Genomic DNA, 10,526 nt, shown 5'->3' with positions numbered 1-10,526 from the left:
TGATGCATTTCTTTAAAATGCACTGAGAGTCTTTGGTAAATTCATTATCTGCATTGTAATTTAAACAGCCAAACTTCCATCTCTGCTTTGTGACACTCTGGTGTGACATCCCTGAGGTAAGGACAGATGATTTCTACAACTCTCCCTGCCCTGCGGAGCCCTGATCAGTCTCTACTTATTATCTCTAACAAGGTAGAGATGTGCTAATTAGCAGCTCCTCAAGAAAACACCACGAAATGATGGACATAGATAACTTTTTAAAAGCATGTCTTTCCCCACTCGCTGGACTGGACTCGATTAGGGAGTGGAAAGCAAAAGGGGCTTGTTGTCGGTCTTGGGTAAAAGCTCTCTAGCATCTCCAAGAGGTGCTTCACATTGACATTAATAAGCTCAGTGAGTATGTCTCAGGCTAAGAAACCTGGGATTGTCAGCACATCAAGATGAACCTTTTTCGCAGAAGCAGACTCTCATTAATGAAGCTCAATGTCTGATGTGCAGACACATTCCATTTATGGCGTTACCTTCATGTGTCTTTGGAAGAGCCCTCATTTCTTATTTAGAGCTTTTGTTACCACAGGTGAGCGATGTTCAGAATAAAAAAGGGCTTCATTGCTCAGTAAGCATTGCTGAAGACTTATGCTGCAGTTGGCAAAAGTTGTAGTAACAATGTCTAACGTAGGCTTGGTACTATGTGCCCCACACAGTGCTGAGGGCTTTATTAGCACTATTCTATGACCCTCCATATGGTGTAGTGACCGTTACTGTCACAGAGGCTTAGAAATATTATTGTGCCTACAGTTTTGCAGTTAAGAGTTTCAAAGAAGAGATGCTATGGCTAAGACTTCTGGTTATTTAAATTTAAATTAAGTAAAATTAAAAATTTATACTCCCGAAACCAACATCACACTATATGTTAACTAATTAGAATTTAAATAAAAACTTGAGAAGGAAGAGTTAAAATGACAGAGAAGTAGGGAGACTGGGATTTCCTTCATCCCTCAAAAACAACAGTATTGAGGTCAGAACACTTGGAACACCCACAAAATTAGTCTGTGGAGTAACAGAAAACTCTCCACAGGTGGATGGAGACAGCTTGGAGGGACAGAGGTGTATGTATGTGAATTGGGGGAGATAAAACAGGCGGTGTAGGCATGGGGGAGGGGACCCCTTCTGTGGAGAGACAAAAGGGAGAGAAAGAAAGGCTGTGGAAGTGTGGTATTGCATCTGGACAAGACAAAAACTTCCAGACCACAGACTGGGGAACAAGAAATACAAAGAGTGCCAGTTTCTACTTTGCAAACAACCTTAGGTGCCAAATATAATTTTCAGGAGTGCAGGACGTTCTCCAGACTGGAGCTGCCACTGTATGTGTATGCACCTTCGGGGGGAAGGGAAGCCAGCTCCAGGGCTCGGTAGCAATCTTGGGGGTGCACTGAAAGACAATAATCCCCCTCCTCTGGTACTGTAGGAAGAGGGTTTATTGCACCCCCAAAGAAAAAAGACCCTGTAGGCATCAGCCAGAGACCTTTTATCAGCAGGGCGGAGTGGAACTACCCCAGAACCAGGTACTCCTGGTGCGGGATGTTTTAAGACATCAGGGTTTGAATCTCAGCCAAGCGCGTAGGAGGCAGGGAGGCTGAAGCAGGACAAGCCACCCACCCAGGCTACCCTGTGAGGGCTGTCTCCCTGGTCGAGGGAGGAGAGACTGGGGTGTGCCCATTTTTCTCCCCAACACCAACACGAGGTGGGGATGCTTCAGTTAACAGAACAGTGGCCAGAAGTGGAGGTGGGACTTGCTTATACCAAATCCCGCCTCTCCATGTCTGGCAACTGGTTATCTACCAGAGTGAGACTGACACTGACCGAACCAGACTGCCTGTCCTCCAGACCAGCACAGCCACTGGTCCCAGGCACCAACAGACAACTGTCCTGCAGTTTTGTAAAGTAGTCTGGTGGGTTTTTTTTTATCTCTTTTATTTCCTTCTCTTTTCCCTTCTTTTTCTTTCTACCCTCCTCTTCCCCCTCCCCGCTTTGGAATCAGGCTCATAGATTGATTTGATTTTTGGTAAATTCTTATTTTATATATATATAATATATATATAATACATATATATTATATATATGTATTATATGTATATAATACAAAGAAAAAAGGATATGTGTATATATATATATAATCCTATATATATATATGATTATATATACACATATATATGACCATAATCATATATATATATACGTATATATATAATCATATATATATACGTATACATATATAATCATATATATACGTATATATAATCATATATATATACGTATATATATAACCATATATATATATATACATATATATGAGTGTATATATATGTATATATATATATACACACACACACACACACATCCTTTTTTTTTCTTTCTCTGTTCTGGTTGTTTATTTGTTTAATCAGGCATTTTTATTCTTTTTATACCTTTTTCTGTATCTCCTTTATTCTCTCTCTCTCTCTCTCTCTCTCTCTCTGGAATAAGTCTTACGATCTCTTTGATTCTCTGCCTGGTCTTTTTTATTTCACCCCTTTCATTTTTCTCTTTGTATGGGGGGTTCCTCCCCCCTTTTCCTTTTTTCCAGGGTTACTTCAATGAACAAATCAAGACACCTGGTGGAAGGTCCAATCAATCCACCACCATGAGCAGCGGGATAGAAGAGCCAAAGACACAACAACACAGTACACAAAATGTTCCAAAAAACACTTCCTGAAGTGCCAGGCCCTGGACAACGTATGACACCTTTTTAATATAGTAGTACTCACAGGTGCAGGACACATAACAAGCTATTAAAACACATAAAATACAGAAACCTAGCCAAAATGACAAAATGGAACAGTTCTCTTCAAAAGAAATTCCAGGAAGAAATGACAGCCAGAGAACTGCTCAAAACAGATATAAACAATATATCTGAACAAGAATACAGAATAAAAGTCAAAAGACTAATAGCTGGACTTGAAAAAAAAAGAATAGAAGACAGCAAAGAACCTGTTGCTGCAGAGATCAAAGACCTAAGAACTAGTTGTGATGAATTAAAAAATGTTGTAAATGAGGTGCAAAATAAACTAGATGCAGTGACAACAAGGATGGAAGAAGCAGAGGAGAGAATAGGTGAAATAGAAGATAAAATTATGGAAAATGATGAAGCTGAAAAAAAGAGGGAAAGGAAATTAACAGACCATGAGGGGAGAATTAGAGATCTAATCACCTAATCACCTAATCACCTAATCACCTAAGTGATTCAATGAACCAAAATAATATCCATATCAAAGGCGTTGCAAAAGAAGAAGAAGAAAGAGAAAGAGGCAGAAGGTTTATTTGAACAAATTATAGCTGAGAACTTCCCTAATCTGGAGAAGGAAACAGAGGCATCCAAGTCCAAGAGGCACAAAGAATTCCCTTCAATATCAACAAAAACAGGCCAATACCAGGACATATCATAGTGAAATTGGCAAAATACAAAGATAAGGAGAAAAGCAGCTAGGGACAAACAGGCCTTAACCTACAAGGGTAGACACATAAGGGTAGTAGCAGACCTATCCATTGAAATTTGACAGGCTAGAAGGGAGTGGCAGAAAATATTCAATGTGCTGAACAGGAAAAATATGCAGCCAAGAATCCTTTATCCAGCAATGCTCTCATTCAGAATAGAAGGAGAGATAAAGGCTTTCCCAGACAAACAAAAACTAAAGGAGTTCATGACCACTAAACCAGCCCTGCAAAAGATCCTAAAGGGGGCTCTGTGAGTGAAAAGCAGCAAAGACTACAAAGGACCAGAGACATCAGCACAAGCATGAAACCTACAGATAACACAATGACATTAAATTCATATCTTTCAATAATCACTCAGAATGTAAATGGACTAAATGACCCAATCAAAAGACACAGGGACATTCTTTATCAGAATGGATAAAGAAAAAACAAGACCCATCTTTATGCTGCCTACAAGAAATTCATTTCACCTAAGGACACCTGCAGAACGAAAGTAGGGGGATGGAGAACCATCTATCATGCTACTGGATGGCAAAAGAAAGCTGGAGTAGCCATACTTATATCAGACAAACTAGATTATGGACCAAAGACTGTAACAAGAGATGAAGAAGGGCATTATGTCATAATTAAGGGGTCTGTCCATCAAGAAGAGCTAATGATTGTAAATGTTTATGCCCCCAACATGTAGCACCCAAATATATAAATCAATTAATCACAAACATAAAGAAATGTAAAGATAATAATACCATGATTGTAGGGGACTTTAATACTCCACTTACAACAATGGACAGATCATCTAGGTGGAAAATCAATACGGAAAAAAATGGCTCTGGATGACACATTGGACCAAATGGACTTAACAGATTCAGAACTTTTCATCCAAAAGCAGCAGAATACACATTCTTCTCGAGTGCACATGGAACATTCTCCAAAATAGATCACGTACTGGGTCACAAAACAGCCCTCAACAAATATAAAATAATTGAGATCATACCATGCATATTATCAGATCACAATGCTACGAAACTTGCAATCAACCATAAGAAAATATTTGGAGAGCCCCCAAATACGTGGAGATTAAAGAACATCCTACTAAAGAATGAATGGGTCAATCAGGAAATTAAAAAATATATGGAAGCAAATGAAAATGAAAACATGACAGTCCAAATCCTTTGGGATGCAGCAAAGGCAGCCCTGAGAGAAAAATACATTGAAATTCAGGCCTATCTCAAGAAGCAAGAAAGGCCCCAAATACATAATATAACCTCATATCTAAAGAAACTAGAAAGACAGCAGCAAAGAAAGCCCAAAGCTAGCAGAAGAGGGGGAAATAATAAAGATTAGAGCCAGAAATAAACAATACAGAATCCAAATAAAACAAAACAAAACTGTAGAACAGATCAATGAATCTAAGAGCTGGGTTTTTAGAACAACAAAAGAAATTGATAAACCCCTAGGCAGATTTCTCATAAAGAAAAGACAGAGAACCCAAATAGATAAAATCATGAATGAAAGAAGAGAAATTACAACCAACACCACATAAATACAATTATTATAGAATATTATGAAAAATTATATGCCAACAAACTGGACAACCTGGAAGAAGTGGAAAAATTCCTAGACACCCACACACTACCAAAACTCCAAAGGGAAGAAATAGAAAATTTGAACCGACTCATAACCAGTGAAGAAATTGAATTGGTTATCAAAATTTCCCAACAAATAAGAGTCCTGGGCCAGATGGCTTCCCAGGGGAACTCTACCAGACATTTAAAGCAGAGTAAATACCTATTCTGCACAAACTGTTCCAAAAAATAGAAATGGAAGGAAAGCTTTCAAACTCATTCTATGAAGCCAGGATTACCTTGATTCCCCAAACCAAAGACCCCACTAAAAAGAATTACACGCCAATATCCCTAATGAATAGGGATACAAAAATTCTCAACAAGATACTAGCAAATTGAATTCAACAGTATATTAAAAGAATTATTCACCACAATCAAGTGGTATTCATTCCTTAGCTATAGGGCTGGTTCAATATTTGCACATCAATCAACGTGATATCTCACAGTAATAGAAGGAAGGAAAAGAACCGTATGATCCTGTCAAAGATGCAGAAAAAGCATTTGACAAAATACAGCATCACTTTTCAATAAAAACCCTCAAGAAAGTCGGTATAGAAGGAATATACATCATAAAAGCCATATATTCAAGGCCCACAGATAATATCATCTCCAATGGGGAAAAACTGAGAGCTTTCCCCCTGAGATAAGGAACACGACAGGGATGTCCACTCTCATCACTGTTCAACATAGTGTTGTTGTTCAACATAGTGTTGGAAGTCCTAGCCTCAGCAATCAGACAACAAAATGAAATAAAAGATATCCAAACTGGCAAAGAAGTCAAACTTTCACTCTTTGCAGATGACATGATACTCTACATAGAAAACCCAAAAGACTCAGCCCAAAACTGCTAGACCTGATACATGAATTCAGCAAAATCGCAGGATATAAAATCAATGTACAGAAATCGGTTGCATTTCTACACACCAATAATGAGGCAACAGAAAGAGATATCAGGGAATCTATCCCATTTACAATTGCACCAGTAACCATAAAATACCTAGGAATAAACTTAACCAAAGAGGTAAAAGATCTGTGCACTGAAAACTACAGAAAGCTTATGAAAGAAATTGAAGAAAAGAAGACACAAAGAAATGGAAAAACATTCCATGCCCATGGACTGGAAGAACAAATATTTTCAAAATGTCAATACTACCCAAAGCAATCTACACACTCAATGCAATCCCAATCAAAATAGTACCAGCATTCTTCACAGAGCTAGAACAATCAATCCTAAAATTTGTATGGGGGGGTGGGGGGGCACCTGGGTGGCTCAGTCGGTTAAGCGTCCGACTTCGGCTCACGTCATGATCTCACAGTCTGTGAGCTCGAGCCCTGCATCGGGCTCTGTGCTGACTGCTCAGAGCCTGGAGCCTGTTTCAGATTATGTGTCTCCCTCTCTCTCTGCCCCTCCCCTGTTCATGCTCTCTCTCTGTCTCAAAAATAAATAAATGTTTTAAAAAAATTTTTTTTTAATAAAATAAAATTTGTATGGGACCACAAAAGACCCCAAACAGTCAATGTTGAAAAAAAAACAAAAACAAAAACGACGCTGGAGGCATCACAATCCTGGACTTTAGCCTGTATTATAAAGCTGTAATCATGAAGACAGCATGGTATTGGCACAAAAACAGACACATAGACCAATGGAATAGAATAGAGAACTCAGAAATGGATCAAGAATGGATGGCCAACTAATCTTTGACAAAGCAGGAAAGAACATCCATTGGAAAAAAGACAGTCTCTTTAGCAAATGGTACTGGAAGAACTGGACAGCAACATGCAGAAGAATGAAACTGGACCACTTTCTTATACCATACACAAAAATAAATTCAAAATGGATGAAAGACCTAAATGTGAGACAGGAAACCATCAAAATCCTACAGGAGAGAACAGGCAGTAACCTCTTTGATTTCAGCCACAGCAACTTCGTACTTGACATGTCTCCAGAGGCAAGGGAAACAAAAGCAAACATGAACTATTGGGACCTCATCAAGATAAAAAGCTTCTGCACAGCAAAGGGAACAATCAACAAAACTAAAAAGCTGCAAGAGAATGGGAGAAGATATTTGCAAATGACATATCAGATAAAGGGTTAGTATCAAAAATCTATAAAGAACTTAACCAAACTCAACACCCAAAAAACAAATAATTCAGTGAAAAAATGGGCAGAAGACATGAACAAACACTTTTCCAAAGAAGACATTCAGATGGCAAACAGACACACGAAAAGATGCTCAACATCATTCATCATCAGGGAAATACAAATCAAAACCACAATGAGACAACCTCACACTGGTCAGAGTGGCTAAAACGAACAACTCAGGAAACAACAGATGTTGGTGAAGATGTGGAGAAAGGGGAATCCTCTTGCACTGTTGGTGGGAATGCAAACTGGTACAGCCACTCTAGAAAACAATGTGGAGGTTCTACAAAAAATTAAAAATAACTACCCTACAACCCAGCAATTGCACTACTAGGTATTTATCCAAAGGATACAGGAGTGCTGATTCGAAGGGGCACATGCACCCCAATGTTTATAGCAGCACTATCCACAATAGTCAAAGTATGGAAAGAGCCCAAACGTCCATCAACTAATGAATGGATAAAGAAGATGTGGTATATATATATAATGGAATACTACTCAGCAATGAAAAAGAATGAAATCCTGCCATCTGAAACAAGATGGATGGAACTGGAGGGTATTTTATGCTAAGCGAAATAAGTCAGAAAAAGACAGATATATGATTTCACTCATATGTGGAATTTTAGATAATCATGGGGACGGGAAGGAAAAATAAGATACAGAAAGGGAGGCAAACCATAAGAGTATCTTAAATACAGAGAACAAACTGAAGGTTATGGGGGTGGGGGGTTGTGGGGATGGTGAAAATGGGTGATAAGCATTGAGGAGGGCACTTGTTGGGATGAGCACTGGCTATGGTATGAAAGTGATGAATCACGGAAATCTATTCCTGAAGCCCAGACTACACTGTATGTTAGCTAACTTGACAATACATACATACATAACAAAATAAAAACTTAAATAAATTAAAAATTAATTAAAAAATTTAGTTCCTCAGTTACGCTAACCACATGTGTGGTAGCCACATGTTGCTGGTAGGTGGCTACAGCATGGATACAGAACATTTCCATCATCACAGAAAGTTCTCTTGGACAGTACAACATAGAAGGGACTGACAAAGCAATTGGATGGAAGGAGCCTAGATCCCACAATGACCCCATGGACATTGGATATGACTACAGTGTTTGAAGGCACCTGAATGGGACAGGATGACACAGTTGGTCAACACCTCGGAGCACTAAGGTTCAAGCTACCCTACCTAGTGGAGAATGAGCCCTATCAATTTGTCTCTGGGACTCCTTCCTATTGTTCATAACTAACCAGTGCCCTCTACTGACTGGCAGATTCTTCTTGATGTATTTGATCAGGTCTGAGTCTGGGAGCCATTTAGCCTCTGAAAAGCCTTAGAGGTTCCACTTTCAAAAGGTAATCCTCCTAGCTTATTTCCAAATTCCTGGGGAGATCTACCATCACTCACATACTGGAGCATATTATTATGAGCAAACGGCTTTGATCACGCACTTCTGAGCAGAGCCTCATACTTGTTTCCTTTGCATTTCACCAGATCTTGCATACAGGGACAACACATGCCTGAGGTTCAGGTAGCTTGCAATGAAAGAGCAGAAAGAATTCTATATTACAATTGATACACTATTTAGCGTCTGGAGGCTTCTGGGCCAGAATCCAGAGGAAAAGTGTAACTGTCATTTCTCAGGAAACTCCAAGGAAAATTCCTAAAACTGTCACAACCTTAACCTCATCTGGCAGAAGAGAACACATCTACCAAATGGTGGTCTAATGGTGGCTGCCTTTACCAAGGGCTCAGGGAGTCAGCCTCCTCCTACTGGTTATGGCCCAGGAATGTAGGAGCCTCTGAATTCCTAGGTCACCTGCAGGCTTTATGGCAGCATTCCAAGACCACTTCTTACCATGACACTGGCTATTTTATAAATGATGAATCAGTTCAAAAGATATGCATGCAGGACTCATGGGCCAGGTATTGCGCATCGGGAGTACTGTATAGACAAGAAGTGTTGATGTACTAGAGATCACCAATACATTAAATAGATTCAACAAACAGCTTTGCAGACTGTCTCACTGGGGCCCTCCTTTGGTTTGAATCTTTCTCTGCACCTTTGTGTGCCCAGTCCTTTCCGTGATACAGGACCTTCACCAGGTGACCTACAATATCTGGTGTTCCCCTCTCACTTTTTTTGTTTTGTTTTTTTTTTTGGGGGGGGGGTGGAGAGAGAGGTAGCACGAGCTGGGGAGGGACGGAAAAGGGAGAGAATCTCAAGCAGGGTCCACATCCAGCAAGGAGTCCAACACCGCAGGCCTTGATCTCACAACCTTGAGATCACGACCTGAGCCGAAACCAAGTTAGAGGCATAAGAGACTAAGCCATCCAGGTCCCCCCTACCCCTTACTTCTTAAAGAGTGGTGGTTGTTTTCCTTCACTTCCTCTCTATTCTAGACATTCTACATACTTCATCTCCCCCTGCCCTTAGGAGGGAGATTTACATTTTCCTGTAGACTAGTCTGTGAACCAGTGGTGGGAAGAAAATTTCTTGGGGAATTTGTTTGAAAAAAAATAATAAGAGAGATTCTTGGAGCTCCACCCCCTGAGATTCTAATTTATTAGGCCTAGGGGTCGTAGAAATGGGCATTTTAAACAAATGCCACAGATGAATCTGAAAAACGATCAAGTGTTTAAATCAGCTTCCTGCTGCTCTCTTTAACCACTACTCTCCAAGTACTTTGCCTCCTTCCTGCTAGATCACCCAAGCCTTCCCTTAAAAACCAAAATTTAACAGGACCTAAAGGAGGGGAGAATGAGCAGTTATTATTTAATGGCTACAGTTGCAGTTTCAGAGTATGAAAAATGTTTTGAAAATGGATGGTGGTGACAGTTGCACTGCAGTGTGAATATACTTAATGCCACAAAACTGTACACTTAAAAATAGTTAAAACAATAAATGTCACATGATGTGTATTTTGCCACAATTTAAAAAATAAAAAAAGGAATGGGTACTGATACATTCTACAATATAAACAAACCCTGAAAACATTATCTAAGTGAAAGATGCCAGACACAAAATACCATAAATCATATGATTCCATCAGTATGAAGATATTTTAAAATTGAGTGTGGTGATAGCTGCACATATCTGTGAATGTACTAAAAACTACTAAAATGTACACTTTAAATGGGTGAATGGTACAGTATGTACATTATATCTCAATAAAGCTGTTAAAATTTTAACTGATTTTAAAACTATGATCAC

Source organism: Panthera tigris, chromosome A3, assembly GCF_018350195.1.
Source record: "Panthera tigris isolate Pti1 chromosome A3, P.tigris_Pti1_mat1.1, whole genome shotgun sequence".
NCBI lineage: Eukaryota > Metazoa > Chordata > Mammalia > Carnivora > Felidae > Panthera > Panthera tigris.
Note: the sequence above shows the minus strand (reverse complement) of the source record.